At 42.0% G+C, this 23,192-nt stretch overlaps 1 long non-coding RNA gene across 1 annotated transcript in view; it reads left to right on the top strand.

Annotated features, from left to right (window-relative positions):
* The first annotated feature begins 17,472 nt into the window (after positions 1-17,472).
* Positions 17,473-23,192, top strand: part of LOC144775666 (uncharacterized) — an 88,850-nt gene continuing 83,130 nt past the window's right edge. The window contains exon 1 of the long non-coding RNA XR_013600558.1: positions 17,473-17,615. This is a non-coding gene — a long non-coding RNA (uncharacterized LOC144775666). The remainder of the gene's footprint in view (positions 17,616-23,192) is intronic.

Raw genomic sequence — 23,192 nt, 5'->3', positions numbered from 1 at the left:
ATAAACACACAAACATAATAATGTATACATATACATATATTTACTTTAAAATAATAACTATTATCTTTATATAATTTTTAAACTTTTAAATTATATAAAAATAAAATATATACATACATCAATAATTTTAAATTAAAAACAAAATTAAAACGTACATTTCGCAACATAATAAATACAACACTTGGGAAAATGTGGATAGCGAAATAATTACATTTACTATTCCAACTGCAAAAAGTGCAACAGTAGGGAAAGTGTTGGATAGCGAAGGGGTAAAAATGACTATTCCCACTCCAAAGAGTGCAACAGTAGGGAAAGTGTTGGATTGCGGAGCGGTAAAATTTACTATTCCCACTCCAGTTAGTGCAACAGTAGGGAAAGTGCTGGATAGCGGAGGGGTAAAAATTACTATTCCCACTCCAGTGAGTGCAACAGTAGAGAAAGTGCTGGATAGCGGAAGGGTAAAAATTACTATTCCCACTCCGGGGAGTGCAACGGTAGGGAAAGTATTGAATAGTAGAGGGGTAAAAAATACTATTCCCACTCCAGTGAGTGCAACAGTAGGGAAAGTGCTGGATACATATATCAATAATTTTAAATTAAAAACAAAATTAAAACGTACATTTCGCAACATAATAAATACAACACTTGGGAAAATGTGGATAGCGAAACAATTACATTTACTATTCCAACTGAAAAAAGTGCAACAGTAGGGAAAGTGTTGGATAGCGAAGGGGTAAAAATGACTATTCCCACTCCAAAGAGTGCAACAGTAGGGAAAGTGCTGGATAGCGGAGGGGTAAAAATTACTATTCCCACTCCAGTGAGTGCAACAGTAGGGAAAGTGCTGGATAGCGGAGGGGTAACAATTATTATTCCCACTTCAGTGAGTGCAACAGTAGAGAAAGTGCTGGATAGCGGAGGGGTAAAAATTACTATTCCCACTCCAGTGAGTGCAACAGTAGGGAAAGTGCTGGATAGCGGAAGGGTAAAAATTACTATTCCCACTCCATTGAGTGCAAAAGTAGGGTAAATGTTGGATAGTAGAAGAATTAAATTTACTATTCCAACTCCAGTGATTGCAACAGTAGGGAAAATGTTGGATAGTGGAGGGGTAAAAAATTACTATTCCCACTCCAGTTAGTGCAACAGTAGGGAAAGTGCTGGATAGCGGAGGGGTAAAAATGACTATTCCCACTCCAGTGAGTGCAACAGTAGAGAAAGTGCTGGATAGCGGAAGGGTAAAAATTACTATTCCCACTCCGGGGAGTGCAACGGTAGGGAAAGTATTGAATAGTAGAGGGGTAAAAAATACTATTCCCACTCCATTGAGGGGAAAAGTAGGGTAAATGTTGGATAGTAGAAGAATTAAATTTACTATTCCAACTCCAGTGATTGCAGCAGTAGGGAAAATGTAGGATAGCGGAGGGGTAAAAATGACTATTCCCACTCCAGTGAGTGCAATAGTAGGGAAAGTATTGGATAGCAGAGGGGAAACAAATACTATTACCACTCCAATGAATGCAACAGTATGGAAAGTGCTGGATAGGGGAAGGGTAAAAATTACTATTCCCACTCCAGTGAGTGAAACAGTAGGGAAAATGCTGGATAGCGGAGGGGTAGAAATTACTATTCCCACTCCAATGAGTGCAACAGTAGGGAAAGTGCTGGAAAGCGGAAGGGTAAACATTTCTATTTCCACTCCGGGGAGTGCAACAGTAGGGAAAGTATTGAATAGCAGAGGGGTAAAAATTACTATTCCCACTCCAATAAGTGCAACAGTAGGGAAAATATTGGATAGCAGAGGGGTAAAAATTACTGTTACCACTCCAGTGAGTGCAACAGTAGGGAAAGTATTATATAGCCAAAATACTAAAATTACTAATAACGTTTAAACAATTAAAAGAAATTAAATAGTCTTAAAAATAAATAAACAATATTTTAAAAATATACAACTAAATATATTAAACATATAAAAAGAACACATATTATAATGTTAATTACATATAACTAAAACCTACAAATATTATATAAAAAAAATACATTTATAAACAATAGTTATTTTAAAGGAACTAATATTCACAAACAAACAGAATATTTAAAACATAAATGTATTTATTTTATTCCCTACCCTATACATCACAGCAATAAAAAAAAGACATCAACATTTTCATTGACATTTATTTCCATAATTAACATAATTAATAAGGAATTTGAAATATATTATTAATAAAAAAAGATAATAAACATTCATTGAGTACACATACTTTAACACTATAATATCTACAACACACACCTAAACATTACGATCATTAATTACCAATTAAATAATTTAAATTAATTAACAAATAATTAATAATTCATCAATAAATTTCACAAATTCCATAATTAATTACTAATTAACTAATTTATATTAACATCTAATTAATAATTCAGCAATAAATAAAATTACTTCCCACCGTTAAACACCACAACACACACCTAAAATTAATTACACTATTACCATCATTAATTACTAATTATTTAATTTTAATTAATTAACAACTAATTAATAATTTATCAATAAAAAATAAATTACTTCCCACCCTTCACACCATTTACACATATAAACACCGCAAACACACCTAAAATGAATTACACAATTACCAAAGTAATTACTAATTAATTAATTTAAATTAACAACTAATTATTAAACAATTATTAATACATTTAAAAAAAAGTATTACATACTATAATTAAATTACTTCCCACACTATTCCCCTATAAACCCACAACCCGCTAAGGAACTAAAAATGCAAAATTCAATAAAAAAATGTTTTATTAACTACTAAAATGTTAACACATATAATAAAAATACAAACAAATCTTATACCAAAAAAAACATCACACAGATATAAAATATATTCTAAAATACAAAACATTAATAAAAAAATCAATATTTTAACAACTATATTCTTACAAACGATATTATACACTTCAATATTTTTTCAAATCGACATTACTTACCTACAATTGATATTCTTGACCACGAGGATTTTACTGTCAATATTCGTGACCCACGATATTTTTACTACAATATTTGTGCAATTCGATAGTTTTACCTCAATATTCTTTCTCTGCATCGCATACCAGTGCCTATCAGGTGTACCAAGTGCACCAGTTTGTGTGTTGATGGTTCGGCTCCGTCAGGAGCCCAACCCTCTTGATACATCATATTAGCCTAGCCTAGGAATAGCATGTTGGGGAGACCCTCTTCATGCACAAAATTGGTGTGGGTGAGTAGAGTGATCTTGGCAGGGTTTGGCTAACAGATATGAAATGGTCTTATAAAATCTAGCAGTGAAGCAGATGAGCCTGGTGCATTTTTTTAATAGGTATATTTTTCATGATTTTTACTTCATGCTATATGCATCTTAAGGAAGTGATCACGATCTGGACCTATCTGCAGTTTTTGACACGGTGTTCAATAGGTTCCTCCTAAACAGACTTAAGGGTTTAGGGGTGTCAGGAACAGTTTGGGCCTGGTTCTGCTTAGATGTTCCAGCATAGTGTTCCATAAAGTGGTCGTTTTAACCGTAAAGGAACGGCCTCCGGTTCTGGCCTTTGCAAATCGTAGAGTGACCAGAAAATTCTGGTCATTTGATCTGAGGACTCTCTTATTGCTGTATTTTCTGAGTCTTTGCCTCAGATGAATGAATGAATGAATATACACTTATAAAGCGCTTGGCTACCAAAGGCCTCCCAGCGCTAGAGACAGAGCCCAACCGAGAAAGTGTCTGAAGATTCAGGAAAACAACAGAATCTTCAGCCGTTTGTGGAATAGGAGAAAGTTGGCCTCAAGCCGAATATGATCTTGATAGCATATTCCAGCATTTCGCCACGATGACAGAAAATAGACGGCCACTGCTCCGGACTCTGGTCATTCCGGGGACAGTAGCAAGATGTTTTTTCTCAGAGCGCAGTGATCTTTAAGGGAGGTACGGAGAATGATGGATTGTAGAATCGGTGGACCAGTGTTGTTCATTGCTCTGTGTGCCAAACTGAGAGCTTTGTACTCTACTCTTCTTTTCACTGGTAACCAGTGAAGGCTGAGCAGGTGGGGGGTTATGTGGTGATGCATTGGCACATTCCTCACCAGCCTAGCTGCTGCATTCTGAATAATCTGCAGCCTTCTGAATAGATATTCCGGAAGTCCTAAGTAAAGGCTGTTCGCATTGTTAAGTTGGGAAGTGACCAATGTGTGCATCACAGTCTTCCTACAGTCCATAGGCACTGCCTTGAAACATGGGCAATTTTCACTTTGCCTGACAATTGTGTATCAAACCTAAAGCCCAAATTCCTGGCAGAGGTAGCTGGGCAAGGAGGCGGAGTAAGCTCAACCTGCCACCAGAGATCTGTGTTTAATTTCAAGCAGTTCTCTGTCATCCAAGATGAGATGTTCAGGAGACACTGCATAAAATTAACAAAGGCCGTCTCGCTGTGATCTTTAAAGGAGAACACAAGTTGTGTGTCGTCCGCATATGAGACAACCTAAACCTCGTATTTCTCAATGATTGCCGGTAAAGTGGTAAGATACACATTAAAAAGCTTAGGGCTCAAGGCCGAGCCCTGTGGGACCCCACATTTGAGGGGGCTGGAGTTGGAGGTATGAGGATGGAGGACCACTTGCTGTGTACGTCCTTCTAGAAAAGAGCGGAACCAGGTTCAAACAGTATGTCCGACACCTGATTTGCAACCTACTTTTAACCTCTTCTCCTCCTCCTTACATACAGAGCATCTTACCACCCAATTGACCACTTGACCATCCAATCCAGGCCACCAAAAATGCGTTTTCAAACGACGTTGGGTTAATGTTTGCCCAAGATAACCCTCATGAGCCAAAGCTAATAGTTTTTCTCTAATACCAAAAGGAGGAACAAAGCTCTCACCCCTCATCAACACACTCTCACCACACAAAGACAATTGATCAATATTTTGATGTAAGAACGAACCTGAATAGAGATACAACTCTCACTCCTAGATCCTGACTTTCACATATCAACAACCACACGAAGGGTGTCATCCAACTTCATCTCACATGTCCAATCTTTAGCATCAAAGACATCTTCACCTACAAAAACTACATCATCCACAGAAGCCACAGCAATATCTTTATCTTCATCAAGAAATCTGGGTCCTTTCACCAACTTCCAATCAGCAGACATCCAAGACAAACAGCCTGCTTGAATATCCCTCCATCCATGAATATATTCCACCTCAAATTGAAATTCCTGTAGTTTCGAAGCTAATTTTGCAAGCCTTGCAGAACCTTTGCCAGTACCACCCGGGGATAAGATTTTAATTAACGGTTTGTGGTCAGTAAGAAGCAAAAATCTGGTACCTCACAAATAGGTACGAAAATACTCAAACCCCCCAAGATGCTGCAAGTGCCTCCCTCTCAATGACTGAGTACTTTTGTTCTCCCTGTGTTAATGTCCTAGAGGCAAAGGCTACAGTTCCCTCAGAACCCACTTTGAGCTGAGATAACATGGCACCTAAATCCGTGGCACTAGCATCCACAGTGATAATAGACTTGAGAGTCACATAAAAAGGTACTAAAACATTGGCTTTTTCTTTCTTGATATTTCATTTCATGAAGCTTTATTCGGTACATATAAAAATGACCATAAAAGCACAAAAATACATACATTATATAACAAATACAGCAGATTACAGACAAAGGGAAAACAACCAAGTATAACTTACAAAAATGAATTAAAAACAATTCGAAAACACATACTTTTCCTGGCCTTAATTGATTGGGTTAAAAACGTAGCAGTAAAAAACCAGATATCGACATATTGTAGATTAAAAACTAAACTCATGGCCTGATTTACTGTACGTGCGCCATATTTAATAAACATAGGTTTTAAATATGCAATACGAAAATTTGTATACAGTTTACAGATTAAAAGAAAGTGCAGGGTGCTCTGTTTGGATACGCCATCACACATACATGGCCCCTGCGGGTGTTTCTTAAGTGTTGGCAGTGCCACTAAGTGATGAGCTATACCAAGCCTCAGTCTAGTCAGCACATACTTATGAGTTGGCCTAGTCACCCAAACTAAATAGATGGGGAAACCTTCAACAATTATATAATTATTGTAAAACATGACAGTGGATAAAGATCCGCAACTGCCCGTTTCCTTGCAGCAAAGGCCAAAAATGTTATTTTCATCTCTAGTTTGGGTATTGACAAAGCTGCGCTAGGGTCAACCAAGATATTTAAGTTAAAAATCTCGGAAAAACATCTGACGACGTAATTTAACTAGGGAATTTTTTGAATTTTGTCCAACGAGAAACAATCCTCGATGATCGATCTGGTGAAGGATTTTTCTTCTTGAAGCCAAATTGAACACCAGATCATAAGTGGCCTCAAGGATAATTGATCAATCAGAAAATTAATGTCCAATTCTCGGTGGATTAGCTCAGTGGCAGCAGAGGATGGTAACATCAAAAGCTTTTTTAAAAAGGTATTTTCCTCCAGCTGCAGAGTGTGTGCACAATTGTGTCCCCAGACACCTGCCCCATATAATGCAATACTAACGCACCTAGCTTGGTAAATCTTGAGCATGTCCCTGGTACGTCGGTCCCCGACTTTCGCTGCAAACCTAAAAACACCGTGGGCGTTTTTTGCCATTTTAATACGGATATTTTTAAATCCGTTATGCCACTTTCCATCTTTAGAGAAGGTAATACCTAGGTAGCAAAAAGTATCTACTTGGTGCACCTTTTCTTTATCAATAAAAAAGGAATTTAAAAATGTACTCTTAGACCCACATGTCATAGTATAAGTTTTCCCCTTATTGATAATCAATTTCCTATCCTTAATAAAGGTAGAAAATCGATCAATCAGGCGCTGTAATCCTATTGGTGTTCAAGAGAGCAGGACAGCGTCATCGGCGTATAGTAGCACCGGTACAGGGGAACCTTTGACCTGTGGGGCATCTGCTTTAACAGTTTTAAAAATCTCGTTGATTCCGTTAATAAATAGAATAAAAAGGAGGGGGGACAGTACACAGCCCTGTCTGATCCCTCTTTTAACATGAAATTTTGGGGTGCATTCTCCTTTAGTGCCAAAACGCACACATGTTTTAATCTCCCACACAGCCTAGTCAGAAAATAAATTATACCCTCTGGTGCTCCTAACTGTAGCAAGGTTGGCCATAAGATTGAATGGTCGACCATATCAAAAGCACTACTTAGGTCTGCAAAACAGAGGTAGAGTGAGCCAGATTTGGCTACAGTATATTTCCCGATCAGTAAATCTAAGTTTAAACACTGATCGAGTGTGCCCCGGCCCTTTCTAAATCCATACTGGCTATCGGCAAGGATACCCTCTTGCTCTGCCCATTCCTCTAACCTCGCTAACATAACTCTACTCATGATCTTAACTGAGGAGTCGAGGAGAGAGATAGGTCGATAATTTTTTACATCAGACCTGCTGCCCTTTTTATGTATCGGGATAATAATGGATTCCCCCCATGTATCGGGGGCATCGGTACATATAGCAGCATTAAAAACTATAGCTAAAAGAGGGCTCCACATCTCGGGCGCTGTTTTATACACGTCTATGGGCACCCCATCCGGGCCCTGGGCTTTACCCCCCTTGCTAGCGTGTATGCCAGATTCAACCTCACTAGCTGTAATATCCAGAGGTAAAACAGGCCATCTACTCGGGTTGGTACCCATGCTACTGTTAGAGTCAAATATATTTGAAAAATGGGCAATCCAGCCGTCACTCGGGACATTAGAAGTTAGCACTGGGATGTTCTCATCCTTGAGAAAAGGAGAGTTAACAGTAGCCCAAAAAAGAGTACTATTAAATAGTTCGGCTGCTTGGTTTAGAGAATCCCATGCCAACTGCTGTAGCTCACTCTTCCTCCGCTTTAAAGCAAGCTTGTATTCTAATCTCAATTTAATTACAGAGTTAGTGTCCCTCAGTTTAATTTAGTTAATAAACTGGTGCACAAATGGTCGAACCAACCCGGTCCGATTCTACACTGGCCACCTATAGGTTTAGTGAACCTGGCATTAATGATTTTATTGATGTCATTAAAAGCATTTAAAACCTGCTTTGAATCTGTGCTATTGTCAAGGATAAAAGAAATGTCTGTTAGACAATCCCTGACAATAGAACCGATTAGTTCATTGGCTTTGTCCCCTGCCCATCTTAGACGAACTCCATTTGGTCTATGCGGTTCCACATTGGAAACCGTATTACCCACTCTGACATGACATTCACCCCATAAAGTAGTTTCCAAAATAACACAATTATGGTCGCTAATAGTAGCTACTTCGATCCTCGGGGGAGCACAACAAGAAATAATACTAGAGGAAACGATCACATGATCGATAACTGAGCTGGAATGCTGGTTCTTAAAGGTCGGAATGATATGTCCGTTTTCATCTTTAGGGAGATCTAAGATTTCAAACTCATAACAACCCATGAAATATTTTAGTGCCTCTCCATAGTTGTTATGGCCAAAATGCAGATCATCCACCCCGGACTCATCAATAAATCCACATACTTTTCCAGTTGGCAATTTACACAGTGGGATATTAAAGTCCCCAACCCAGATCAAGTCAAAAGAAACATTAGCCTCTAGGTTCAAATTTTCAATGGTGCTGGCCAGGTCGGGAACCACTACAGCCCTGGTACTATCAAAAATGTTGTTATAATAGTTTACCAGTAAAATGTTGTGATTTTGTTCCTCTAGCAACCAGAGAATCTGAGCATGTTCTCGCACAGTTATGTGCCTTTTTACTATAATTGGGCGATTAATTGAAACCAGTGTCAATAAACCCCCTTTTGCCCTACCCGGTCCAGTCCCCTGCACAAGCAAATTGAATGAAGCAAACCCCTCATAGTTGACTTCCTCCCTGCACCAAGTCTCCTGAAAACAGAGAATTTCATGGGCGTTAATAAAGTTCTGCCAGCCCAGAACCTTCCTCTTAGATTTTAATCCTGCAACGTTCCAGCTGACAATTGTAATCCCATTAACCCCTGTGTTAGTCCTATCTGGTATCATAATTACATTAGGGTTATTTTCCTCCCTTTGGTTACCACTAGATAGAGCCCCGCAGTTTTTTACCAGAGAAGGGTCCACCTCCCTGGGTGACCCCGAGACTGTTGTACCTTTGGTGATTTCAGTGACTGGTTTATTAATATCCTCACACAGGGGGGACTGGCCATCCATGCTGAGTCAGTCATTAGAATCCAAGCGGCTTAGGGCATGAAAACGATTTTGCAAAGGGATAATTAACCCCGGCCGCTGGATCGGCGAAAGTGGCCTTATTAAATTACTGTCGTTAGGGGGCGCCTTGATAAGGTGGCTATAGAAAAAGCCAAGCGGGCGTGCACATACATTATTAGCTTTGGACAGAAGGGAGGCTGCTCTGAGCAAGACTGTAGCGACGTGTTGAGGATACTTAAAATTAATAATAACACAGTCGCCTCTGCAATTCTTACTAGAATTGCCAATCCAGTTTACCCTTCTAGTACTTAATATATCATTAGAAAAAGCGGTTGGAAACCCACATTGGTTATGCAACCAAGAGACAGTTTTATTTTTCAGGGAATCGTGGGATTCCTGTTGAGACTGAGTCATGTACGTATCAACCTGGGGTACATTGGTTAAAACAACCACATAGGGAGCACAATCTGGGGGAAGGTTAATAAAACGCCTTCTCCTCACTTCAGACCACCCCACGCTATTATCGACTACTTTGGATGCATGATTTTCTTGACTCAGTGTGGTCGGTTGAACTGGCGTGACTATTTTGCTAGCCTCAGTCCCCTCCTTGGGTTGTATTACTACATCTTTCCTTACCCTGGTGCCTACCTCGCTGGCCTTAGGCATTCCAGCCAGAGTAATATGGGTATCCAAAAGGTCACCCAATCTGGCTACTTCTTTGGACATCTGTGTGAGAGTGTGTGAAATTAAGTTTTTAACTGTGTGTGTGGTGATTTACGACCTCCTGCAGTCACGCTGACCGGCATTTTTTTAAAAGTGTATATATCTTAATTGTTTGCTTTTAATTACCGGACACTGACCTCCTGCATGTTCTGACGAGATCTAGTCGTCACAGGGGTCCCGATTTTCAGTCCTTTACCGGTGCAGCCGAGCACAGCGCTCTCGCCGGCTGGGTAATACGGATCCGCCATCTTGGGGGGAGGCAGGGTAGCGTTCCAGCTCCTGGACGCCTCCTACCCTCCTCCCTCCCTCTCAGCTGGATATGGATATAAGGAAGGGACTTTCCCGTCCGCGCAGCGGGCGGGCGCAGCGGGCGCGCCGATGGCGCGCCAAAGGCGCGCCTAAGGCAAGCCCGTCTGCGCCCGTCCGCGCCGGACCCGCGCCCAGCGCCAGAACCCCTGCTCCACTTGCCCCAAAAATTCGTTGGTCATCACAACAATTGCTACACCTCCGTTATGCTTCCTGTGTTCCCATCACCTGCTGTAATACTTCTAACCTTGAAAATACTGCATATTTCTGCCCTCAGTGCAACTTCTCTCTTCCTTTAATACCTAAAGTATTGCTATCACACTCAGTTATTAATGTCAAACCACCCACCATTCTTAAGGCCGCATTACTCAACTGCAGATCTCTCCCAGCCCACGCCCATGACATCTGGCTATCTCTTGACACCCATAATTGGGATTTACTGTTTCTTACCGAAACATGGATAAAAGACTCCTCCAAACCGGATATTACCTTAGCTACTCCCCCTGGCTATTGTTTCACTGGCATCAATCGAGACAACTCCAAGACTGGAGGGGGTTTAGCGATTATCGCTAAATCCAATCTCAAATTTAATCTTACGAAAATCCCCAACTTGGGTCTCATTGAAGCCGCTTATTTTACAATAATGGACCCCGCTGGTACCATCTGCGCGGGTATACTAGTCTATAATCCCCCTGCTGCTACCTCCTCCTCCCTTACTACTTTGATGCATTCTATTGCTGATTTCTCGCTTAAGCACCCCTATTTTACTGTATTAGGTGACTTTAATATTCACATTGACAATGCTTCCTGTACACTTGCTTCTTCTCTGTTAGATACCTTACAAGGACTCACCCTGCCCCAATTAGTAATAGGCCCGACCCATATAGCAGGCCACACACTTGACCTTATCTTTTCTAACCTTCCTTCCCTCTTGACCCTTCCCCCCACTCCTTTGACTTGGACCGATCACTTCCTTATTCCTTTTTCTTTTTCGGCCCCCTCCCCTTCTCCTCCTATTCCCCTTAATCCTGGTAAAGGGCGTAAATGGAATAAAGTTACTTGTGACTCCTTGGAGGGTCATTTCCATTTTCACTTAAATCAGCAAAATGACCTTGATTCAGAAACTTTGAGGCTGAACTCGTCTCTCTCCGATGCACTTGACTTGGTTTCCCCTCTTGCTCCTGTCACCTCCTCCAGATCCCGTCCTTCTGCCCCCTGGTTTTCTCCTCTGCTGCGCGAGGAGAAGAGCAAGTGTAAGCGGTTGGAACGTAAATGGAGACTCAACTATGACTCTTCAGCTAAATCTGCTTACAAATCTGCCCTGAATACATTCCACAAACTCAAACGCTCCTCTATGAGAGCTTACTTTTCCAATCTTATTCAGCAGGCGCAGAATTCCTCTAAAACTCTCTTTTCCATTGTAAAAGACTTTGTTCACCCCCCTGCTTCAAAATCCCTCTGTACTCCCTCACAAGATCTTTGTAACGGATTGTCTGATTTTTTTCAAGAGAAGATAGTTAAACTCTCCTCTTCCTTTGCAGCGACGATTCCGGACTACCTAGACGATTACCCCTGTCCCCCCTCCTGTTCTTTTAATTCTTTTAGCGAACTTACTCCAGATCTGGCGTTAGCTTTGCTATACAACATCAAGTCTGGTTCCCCACTGGACCCTGTCCCGGCCAAAGTCATGGGCACTCTTGCCCCTATCTTAGTGAACCCGTTTCTTTCCATCTGGAATGCCTCTTTGTCACTTGGCCATTTCCCCTCAGTCTGGAAACAGGCCAGACTGGTTCCCATCTTGAAGAAACCTGGTGCCGACCCTCTTCTTTTTAGCAACTATCGACCCATCTCGCTCTTGCCTAAACCTGCTAAGATCCTGGAGAAGGTGGTACAGAAACAAGTGGCACTGTACCTGGAGTCCAACCAGTTGCTACATGATTCTCAGTCCGGCTTTAGGTCCGGTTATAGTACTGAGACTGCACTGCTTGAAGTCGCCGAAATCATCAGGGAATCAGTGGATAGGGGCGAGGAGGCCATGTTGGTCCTCCTCGACCTATCCGCTGCTTTTGATACTGTCTCCCATAAAATTCTTACCACCCGCCTACAACAGCTAGGGGTTGGTGGGACAGTGTTGGCCTGGATTACCTCTTTTTTGTCTAGTCGTTCTCAAAGGGTTATGATGCACCCTTTTGAATCCGAGGACAAACCCCTTTTATGCGGAGTGCCCCAGGGCTCCGCATTGAGTCCACTATTGTTTAATGCTTATGTGGCTCCTCTGGCCAAGGTAGTTGAGTCGTGGGGGGTCAGGGTGGTCTCTTATGCTGACGATACTCAGCTTATTTTCTCATTTCGAGACCACTCTGACTCCCTCTTCTCCAATTTTAGAAACTGCCTTGGTAACATCTGTACATGGATGTCAGCTAATCATCTTGCCCTTAACACCGATAAAACGGAGGTTCTTTTCTTCAGTAAGAAATCTCCCCCTCCTGCAATCCTTTGGTGGCCTTCTATCCTGAATCCCCCTCCTACTCCTGTGCAGGCAGCACGCAACCTCGGCTTCACTTTCGACAACTCTTTGTCTGGAAGAGCTCAAGTCTATAAAGTAGTAGGGTCCTGCTTCTCCAAATTACGTATGATCCGGAAAATCTTCCCCTTCCTCCCTCAATCTTCACGTAAAACTGTGGTTCAGGCTCTTATCACCACCCATTTAGACTATGCCAACAGTCTATATGCAGGTGTCCCCCTCTACCTTATTGATCGCCTGCAAATAGTCCCAAATGCGGCGGCCCGGCTTATCGGTAACATCCCTGCCCGTACTTCAGTCAGAGCCTACCGTGAAGAGCTTCATTGGCTCCCCATTCCACGACGCATTGATTTTAAAATTCTGATCCTGACATTTCGGGCTATACATGGAATTGGCCCGTTATACCTGAGAAAGCGTCTCAAAATTTCTGTCTCAGCTAGACATCTTAGATCCAATAATCTGCGTCTGCTGACGGTTCCCAGATTCAAGCTTTCTCGGACTGGCGGCAGATCTTTCACCGTCACTGCCGCCAAGCTCTGGAACAGTCTTCCCCTTGACCTCAGGTTTTGTGAATCTGAGCCAATCTTCCGCAGCAAACTTAAGACCTGGTTGTTCACTAAGCGATAGGATCGGGTTCGATCAAATCAAATTATCGCTTTCTCAGTCCCTCTTTGTGATATGATTCTGGTTTCTCTTTATGGGGATAATCATGTAATTTTAGCGCCGGGACACCTCCGTCGGAGGTAGCTGTGCGCTCTATAAACTTCATAAATAAATAATAAATAAAATCTGATCTAGTTTGGCCACTAGGGGTTTGACAAATTTATCAAATTTAGCATCAATAATGCTGACCAACATATCCAATTGCTCAGAGTTCATTTTAGCCGTTCCATCCCTATCCGAGACCTCATCTTCTCCAACTAGACTTTTAGGTGGTGTTGGCAATCTCTTAGTCTTTCTATTACCCCCTCGCTTAATTGGTAATTTCCGACACGCCCTGACCACTCTTCGGGCCGGAGAATGTTGGTCACGGGTATCAGGGGAATCATCCAACACAACCTGATCAGGGGCCGGTAATGCCGGAATATCATTATTTATTGCCACCTGTATGCCGAAATCATGGCTATTGTCTAAAGCTGGAGTATCTAAAGAGGTTAACAGGGTAGAGGGAGAAACAGGGGGGCTGACACGACTTAAAGAACGTCGTCGTTCGTTATTGATTTTGTTAACTACTTTAACTAGGTAGTTATCTAGAGTTGCTGGCACTAAGGGGATTTTTGTGGTTTTAGTTTTAGACATGGTCAGAGCTTTAAACGTAACCTGCTTAACAAATAAAGAATAAAAGCACCGAAGCTATCATGAATCACACAAATAAATCAATGTCAATAACTCAATGTTCTTCAAACTTAATACGTTAAAAGTCTCACTGTGTAGATGGTAAGTCTGTACTGCCAAGGTCCGTGGCCCAGCCCAGCCTCGTACAGCCCCGGACTGCCACAAACTGCCACAGACTGCCACAGACTGCCCGCCCTTTGCCCGGGCTTAGCCCGGCGCACTCCCGCGCAGCGGGGTTGCCGTTCAATTATATATGCGTCTTGTGGGCGGGGCAGGCAGGCAGCGCGGACCAGGTGGACTGCCAAGCAGGGACTCCTGGTAGAGCGAGTCCCTGCAGCGCCGCTCCAAAGAGCCTCCTCAACATCCACAAACAGCCACCACGGCCCCCAGGCGTCCAGAGCAGCGAGCAACGACGGCTCCCAGCAGCTCCCGGAAACTTAGCGCCACGAAGCGGCACCCGCGTAGCGGGTGCGGCGAGGAGTTGGGTAAGGCACAGCGTTCCCACACAGGTGAGCGCAGGTTAGCAAAGGGATCCCAATATTCGGCCAGGAAGCAGGTCCTTTAATCAGGTGGCGTCCTGTGGGCGGGGCAGACAGGCAGCGCGGACCAGGTGCACTGCCGAGCAGGGACTCCTGGTAGAGCGAGTCCCTGCAGCGCCGCTCCATAGGGCCTCCTCAACGTCCACAAACCGCCACTACGGCCCCCAGGCGTCCAAAGCAGCGAGCAACGACGGCTCCCAGCAGCTCCCGGAAACTTAGCGTCATGAAGCGCGGGTGCGGCGAGGAGTTGGGAAAGGCACAGCGTTCCCACACAGGTGAGCGCAGGTTAGCAAAGGGATCTTGATATGTTTCAAAACATTCCTGATGCTGTACACTCCACACAAAACTCACCCCCTTCTTGAGTAAACTTCTGAAACAAGCTGTATTGTCAGAAAAGTTCCTTACAAATTTAGCATAATTTTCAATTAAGCCCATAAATGATCTTAATTGGTCTTTGTCTAATGGGTGAAGAGCCAATTCCATAGCACTACAAAGGATTTTTTACGTTTGACACCCATAGCACTAATGGTGTACCCCAAATATTCAATTTGCTCAACAAAAATGTGCATTTCTCTCTACGTAGTGTGAGACTCACATTAGACAGTTTCTCCAACACCAATTTCAGGATTAAGTTGTGCTCCTCCACAGATTTTCCATATACCAAAATGTCACCTTGGAAATAAACTGTATTGTTGATTCCTTAAATATGTTCGTAACCATGCGCAGAAAAACACTAGCGGCTGAAGTTAACCCAAAAGGCAACCGCGTAAATTGATAGGTGCCCTCATGGGTGATGAACGTTGTAAGATGTTTAGAGTCGTTCTGCAATTTGATTTGGTGGTGGGCACTCTTTAGATCGAGTTTCGAAAAAAACTTGGCACCTTTAAGTGTAGAGACCAAATCTGCGATATTTGTGAGTGGAAATTTATCAGCAACAACACATTGATTTAAAGATCTTAAGTCCACACAGAATCTCAATTTGTCATCAGCCTTCTTTGTAATAACTACCGGAGAAATCCACGGAGAGGCCTCCACTGGTTCAATCACACCTGAAACAAGCATTTCCTTAATAAGTGTCTTGACATCCTCGCTCACCACAATGGGAACTCTCCTGACCTTGTGTTGTACAGGTATTGCCTCTTTCTTTAATAAAATGTGATGCACATAGCCCTTGAGTGAACCCAATTTATCACTAAATACTGCTCTTGCCCCCTCAAGAATATTTTCAATATTCTCATCATCAACTATCATAACCTGTGTAGGTGCCCTCGGGTTGACAATGATCCTCAAATCATACTGGTGCACCCAACCCAAGAATAGGTGGACCTTGTTTTGCCACATACACTTTACCTTGAATTTGTCTGCCGGAATAACTAATGTTTGCAAGAAAATATCCCAAAATATCAATGGATTTGCCTTGATATCCACCGGGAGCAATGTCTTTAGGCAATAACATTTTCTCAACCCATAGTTCTTTAAATAACCTTGTAGGAATTATTGTGTATTTTGACCCAGTATCAACCATCAAGCACACCTCACAATCATCAACAATAAACATAGCCTTGGGTCTATTTTTTTTCTATCATCATCTTCAGACCCATCCTCACCAATCACCAAAATTTTGTTCACATGCACCTCTTCTTCACCTTCGACATAAGCAATTCTAGGACGGGACTTACTCTTATACACCCTAGCATAATGACCCACTCGACCACACTTCAGACATTCTTGCTTGGCTGCAAAACAAGATTTTGAATCAGAAGAGCGTGCCCCTCACCTATTACATGTTTTAGAACCAAGTTACTTAGAGATAAAAGGTCTTTTGATAAACTTTCCTTTGTCATTAATGGCCCCTACTGCACCTAAGTCGTCCTCAATGTATTCATTGTCTCGTCTGTAACCATCTGACACTTCAGAAACATCATGACTTAAACTTTGCTTTTCCTATTCCTTCATACGCCCTTCAGATTGCTCAACGACTTTGGCTAAATCAATGGCTGTTTTAAGGGAAGGATTTTTGGCCACCCAAAGTCTTTCCTGTATTTTCTTGTTGTTGCACTGTACAATTAATTGATCTTTTATCAATTCACCAGTCATCGTTCCAAATTTACATTTGATAGATAGTTCCCTAAGTCTCGCTATGAATTCATCTATTGTTTCTCCTTGTTTCTGATGTTGGGTGTAGAATTTGTAACTATTCGTTACCAAATTCTCCTTTTTAGCATATCTGGCTTCCTTGTACTCATCAGGCATGGGTTGACCATTGGCTTGTAGAGCTTGCGGCAAATAACGAAAAACATGTTGCTCTTCTTTCCCTAAGGTACTGAGTAATAATGCTTTCTTTCTCTTAGCAAAAAACTTCTGACCATCAAGAGCATCAAGATCATTCTCAAACATGAGAATCCAATCTTCCCATGGAATGCTGGGTGGTCCTGCTTGTGCGAAGAAATTAGGAGGTAATAGGACAGAAATTTGGGCTAAAGTCATGCTTAAATTACAAAGTGACCAATAACCACTTTGCCAGGTTTGAAAACCACAAAATCTGAGTATTTTTAAAAAGACCTAATAAAAGTACCTTTTTGGTAAAGAGAATGGTTACCAAACGATATACCTCAGGTCTGTATATCACCGAAGAAAATGCTTCCTTGTTCCCAGAGATCGTCTCCGTAGTGTGGTTGCTAGGATACAAGGTATGAGGTATTATGCCAAATTCAAAATGGCCGACAACATGGACATGCAAACGTGATGCGTGGTGACATCAGTGATGATGCGCTCCTTGAACGTGAAGCTCATCAGTCTCCGCTGCGCAGGATTAGCACACCGGGTGCGTGGCCATGCGTTGCTGGGATACAGCCTCACAGAAGCATGAACACAGCTGCGTTCACCTCTCACCGGCTGAGTTGCCTGGAAACTCCTAACATCACGTTTCTGGGAAACAGCCTCACTGGAATCCAGGTACAGTTGGCGTTGATAATGGAGTCACAACTGAATGACGTCACGAAGATAGAGCTACACTGTAATTTCCTCAATATTCTCGGTACTCTGGGCACTGAATTGAGCAAGTAAATGGAACAACTCACTCTTGCCGTAGATCACCACTGCCTGCTCTTACCACATTCTTGTCTCACCTCGAAAATGCCTTCACCATAACCAATCGGACAACTTTGGTTCTACAGCACGAAAACCAGGTCTGCAGAAGACCGTCACCAAAATGTGGTAAATAAGCTGGACACTGGAACACATGTAAGCTTGAGTTCTTTAATCAAGGTACAGACTAGGTGAGAGCGAACTCATCCAAGCTGGTCAAGAAACTAACTGACTTGGAAGAGAACCCTCAACTCAAACCAATACATAGAATACAAAATAATGTACATTCTGAAAACACTAGACTGCTACTAGTCTACTACATAAGCCAAGTCCGCTATAGCAGGGCACAACAGAGCAAACTCCACAGGAAAGAGAGGCAAACAGCTCCTGTGGAGAAACAAAATGTCAAACCATGAGCCCAGGCAGGAAAGCAGCCAGAAACCAAACCAACCTGAGGGAACGCCAAACGTCAGTGGCAAGCGCTTGGTATTACATAGCGAACAGCAGCAGGTTCCGAGCACTACCCTCCACAGACAACAGAGGGGAGCTGTAAACCACGGAGCCAGCCAGTCCACAATGGCTCCAATAAGCCCACTGCTGACTCCCAGAACCCTGAACTTAAGATGTTGAGCCGCCGCTGAGACTCTAGCTTGGCGCCTGCTCCAAAGTCGGCAGCATTGAACCTTAGGCCACATACTCTCTCTGTCAGCGACAGGACTTGAACCCTCACAAAGGAGGTGCCTGCCAGAACAAGACAGTGTCCCCTACGCTACCTCTGACCTACAGCTCCTGGCAGCAGGGGAAGAGAACGGGCACCAGGACGCTCAGCGCGGCCATCTGCCATCAAGCGCAAACTCCCCCTGAGCAGGGCATATATGGAAAAATCGAAAAATCCCAGCGTGGCTGCTAAAGCAAGCCATTAAACATACAACAGGAAAACGAAAAAAGAACATACCCAACTCAGCTAGGCAATTTGTCTGCAGCATGCAGAAAAAAAAACCAGGATGTGTGGAAGGCACACTTCCTCCTTTATGCATACTGGTTTAGGTGGGCAGCGCCATATTGGGGGAAATATTGGGGGAAATATTCGACTTTGCTAGGTAATAGGTTTCTGGAGAGCAGACAGGCTACTCATTGTTATGGATTGGGAAGGGAAGACGGACGAGGAGGTAATTTCAATTTAACCTCTGCACTGTAGTAATAAATACATTAATGTAGTTATATTAGTGCAGTTACTCTAAAAGCATGTATTATTTGGCTGCATTTATTTTCACTGCCACTCTGTAAATATATTTGTGACATGTCAGTAAACATAAGTATGACCCAATACTACAAGTTATTTAGAGCACGTGTAGTTATAAACATAGATTCGACTTTAAATACTACTATGCAAAGGTCAAACGCCACAGCCCATCGAGATGTATATGGAACCCGCCCAGAATATTCACTTCTATGCAAAGAAACTAGAGTCTTGTGGTCCTCAAATACGTTTATTTATAGCCAACAAATATGAAGCAGCATGGCGTATATAATGTTTACAGATTTCCAGAGGGTAATGCAAAATCAATTCACAATGTAGTTCATGGTAACGTCCATATATGTCCCCATGAACGCTGACATATATATTTTGTTCACACACTTACTTTCTAAAGCAAGAGCATGAACCAAACCAAGTTGCTCGAAGATAAAAACAAAGTAAAATCAAATTTTAATGCATACATTATGTCAGTATAAAATAAACAAACAAATACAGAAATATGTGCCTGAAAACTGCTGCTTCAGGAGCCTCGGTCTGTGGCATACACATATGATGTGTTGCAGTTCTGTGACTGTGAGTCTTATTTGGAGTATGCTGGCTGGTCCTTTGATCTGCCAGGCATATATTAAGTTGATCTGGCCAAAGGCCAACCTCCATGCACAAAGCTCTCCAGCAAGCAGACAGAGATCTCTGTGCCTTTGTCTCAGCGGTTCCTCCAAAGGCACAGAAGCGATACTGGGCAGGTGACATGTTTAAGGCATCCACTCAGCAAAGATTTTTAGTTTTCAAAAACAACCACGAAAGTGGGAGTCTGTTACTGAAAAGCAAAAAAGATAATTTCCTGACAGGTGGGAGGCATTTCTTTGGTTCTCTGTTTGGTACCGACAGGCTTTCCCTTAGAGTCCTGACCAGGAAAAATATACATAGGACAAGAACGTCTGTGTTAACCAGTGTGAATAGTCTCAGGTAAATTGATGGGTGACCCAATTTCAGACGGGCTGCCAGTCAAAGGTTTCTGCCAGCATAGCTAGTGTAGCCTCCACTGTCAGAAACATGGCCTTTCTCTCACTAAACGGAGTAGGAGAAACCAAGAGTTGTTTGGCAGAAGCGACATTGCTTCTTTTTTTTGGTGAATGTCCTGCAGTCCTCAAAACTAAGCCCTATGTTTTCCATGCATGTTAAAATAATGTTTCCTAACTTTAATGGATCAGATTGTTTTTTTTTAAGACTTTTCGTGATTTTTGAAGGTTGGGATTGTTTTTGGGCTTCTCGTGGTAAGACTTGGTTTGATTTGATGTCTTTTTAGAAAGGATTGGGCTTGGTTTGGCCTTCTTTCCAAGGTATGTTTGTGTTTTGAATTATAGACTTGGCAACACAACAGCAACAAACAGACAGCAGAGCACAGAGGGAGGCCAAAGTGGGATTGGCTACTTACATAAGGGGATTTGTCTTAGGGGCACAGTGCCTTTAGGCACTTGTATGAGGCACATCAGGGGAGACAGAGAGATGTGGCCTCTGGAGGAATGTGCTGGGAGGGAGACCCTTGTGCCAATTAAGGGAAATATAATGATGATGGGCATGGAGAAGGACAGCTGGGGCTCAGAGCGAGTGAGCAATGAGAAAGTGGCAGAGCAAATGTAGCTGGCATAGAGTAGACATTGCCTATGGATGCGTACAGTGGCCTGTTACAGATGGAGCATCTGAGGCAAGGCATAGGGAGGACTAATTGAAATTAAAGGTGGCTGTTGGTAGTAAGGATATGACTTAATCTTTGCGTTTTCTACTTATGTACCCACATTGCATTTCATATATTCATGTATCTGATTGCAGTTTTCATATATATGCATGTGTAGCATTTAGTGTTGTTTGTATATGTACAACATATACGATTTGCTATCCTAAAGTTTGAGAGCACATCAATTATTAAAATATGTGTACCAATGTGATTTATTATGTGTGATAGAATTTAGTGAAGGTGTAAAAGGTTTAGTGTGTTATTTTTAGCATTTTACATCATTTAGCACGAGACCTGCCCTTATCAAAATAATCACAAAAGTGTATTAAAGCCTGGTACACACAAGAAATAGGCAAAGAGGAACCATCAGCTTTCTTCATGGGAGCCTGGTCCACGTGAGCTACAAACATCCCTAGTGAAGGCCATAAGATCCTCGGAGACAGCCCGGCCTTATCAACGCACTCAAGAACTTCGCAAAAGTTATGTTGTTCAATTAAGGTATGCAGTCTACAGGCCAGCTCAAGAACCTCAGACAGGCACTTTTGGTGCTAAGATAGTTTAGTTAGGGACTAAAAGGGAAAGGTTGATTACAAAAGACTGTTTCCATGAATAAGTGTAATGAATTTCTGAAGCACCATCACAAAGTTAGAATTTTAAAAATATGTTTCTTATTAATTGCATTCATTGTCACAGCTAAGTTTGTTTTAATAGTTACATCTATAAATATTGTATGCACTAGATTAGGGAACTGATTTTAATAAAGTCCTTAAAATATGAGTGTGTATTCTTATGTGTGCCCATCTGTGGTGCAATAAGTTTCAGAATTCACTAACAAACTAATAATACTATGGTCTCACAGGATTGATGATTGCCCAGAACGAACCATTCCCATTTAATGCGCAGGTGGTTTGTGGGTAACATTTCACCATATCCCCATCTCAAGTTGCTAAGTTGGCTTTGCGCCTGTACTTGGCCATTGGGTCTAGGGAATCAAAAACTGGGCTGCGTTTGGCAGAAAGCTGCATAAAACATCATGGAGCCCGGCAGCAAAGCAAAGCTTAAAGTACTCCTGAGTATCACACACAAGACTACCAATAATTATGATTAGTGAAGACGTCTGTTTTAATACTGCTTTCCTCCCGCATATAAGAAAGGAGCTCACTCTCTGCTGAAGGGTTTGTTAGGCACTTAGCTAGTTAAAGGTACTTACTACTCAATTTCATTTTTTGAATCAGGTTTTGAATCTATCATACATTGGCTTCACAACCTGTTGTGATAAGGATGAACTGTAGGGCATCATTCACACATTGACGCAACACCTCATTGAAAGGGGTTACCCTGAGTCATTTTAGTTGTAAACTAATAAATGCTGCATATCCCTTTAAAATATTTACTTATGGGTGGAGTTTGATCCTGTAGATCCAAATGCTAGGCACTTTCACGCCTATAAACCTGCCTTTAAACTTGCTGAATATAACCTTTATCAATGCCTAGAAATTCCAAGAGGATATCAGGAATCGGTTAGTTAGGTGGGCATTTACCGCATCCAGTGGCGATTGTCAGATTGGGACCCTTAAATAATCCCGGGGCTACCTAGCCTGTGTTGACTGGTTATATTCTGCATCCAGATGCAAGAAATCTGAATGCTCCGGAATTAAGACATTTATAACAACCTTAGTGAGAATATAGAGACAACTTTGAAGGTATGGTCTACAGACTGTAGGGACTGTTTTTTTGCTTTTGGATGTACAACAACATGTTGCAGTGCAGCCAGTCAGTCCATAGTCGACTAATACAATCCTGGGCAAAGTGCCCACAAAGTGAGGTGAGATTTGGATTGCTCACAAAACCAAAGAATAAGAAGCAACATATTCTCACACTACACCCCAAGACAAACATAGAATGTTAACTATGTCTGTTCCACTTGGTATGGTACCACTTGTAGAGAATTGTAGTAAATGGGCGACATCAAGGCCAATATTTGCTAGTAGTTACACTTCTATGCATGGCACTCCTTTACTGGTGAGGATACCGGAGATGTTAAAACAAATACAAATCAAGCATGGTGCAGTTCCAGATGTAGATTTAGGCATGACATTGATTGGTAATTATGAAACTGCCTCATCCATTAAACTTAGTAATATTTGAGGGGAAGCTCAGTAACAGCCGACCGCACAAGCTTTAGGCTGTTGTTCCCACTCAAGATTATGAACAAGAACTTTCTAAAAGTATGTCGTAAAAATATATCTGTGTAAGTCAAGATACAAAATCACAATGAAAAAAATGAGCCTGAGGGTTCCAAAAAATAGAAAGCACTGGAAACTAAGAATAAGAAGAAATCTAAATATAAATCAAGTACTGTCTCTCCTTCACAGCAGAAGCCCAGTAAGGGTGGATACAAAATGAAGTTATAAGAGTTGTCCTGGGTTTGTTTCAGCCAGAATTATGGAAA

The sequence above is a fragment of the Lissotriton helveticus genome, chromosome 1_1 (assembly GCF_964261635.1).
Source record: "Lissotriton helveticus chromosome 1_1, aLisHel1.1, whole genome shotgun sequence".
Lineage (NCBI taxonomy): Eukaryota > Metazoa > Chordata > Amphibia > Caudata > Salamandridae > Lissotriton > Lissotriton helveticus.
Note: the sequence above shows the minus strand (reverse complement) of the source record. Positions and strands in the feature narration are given on the sequence as shown.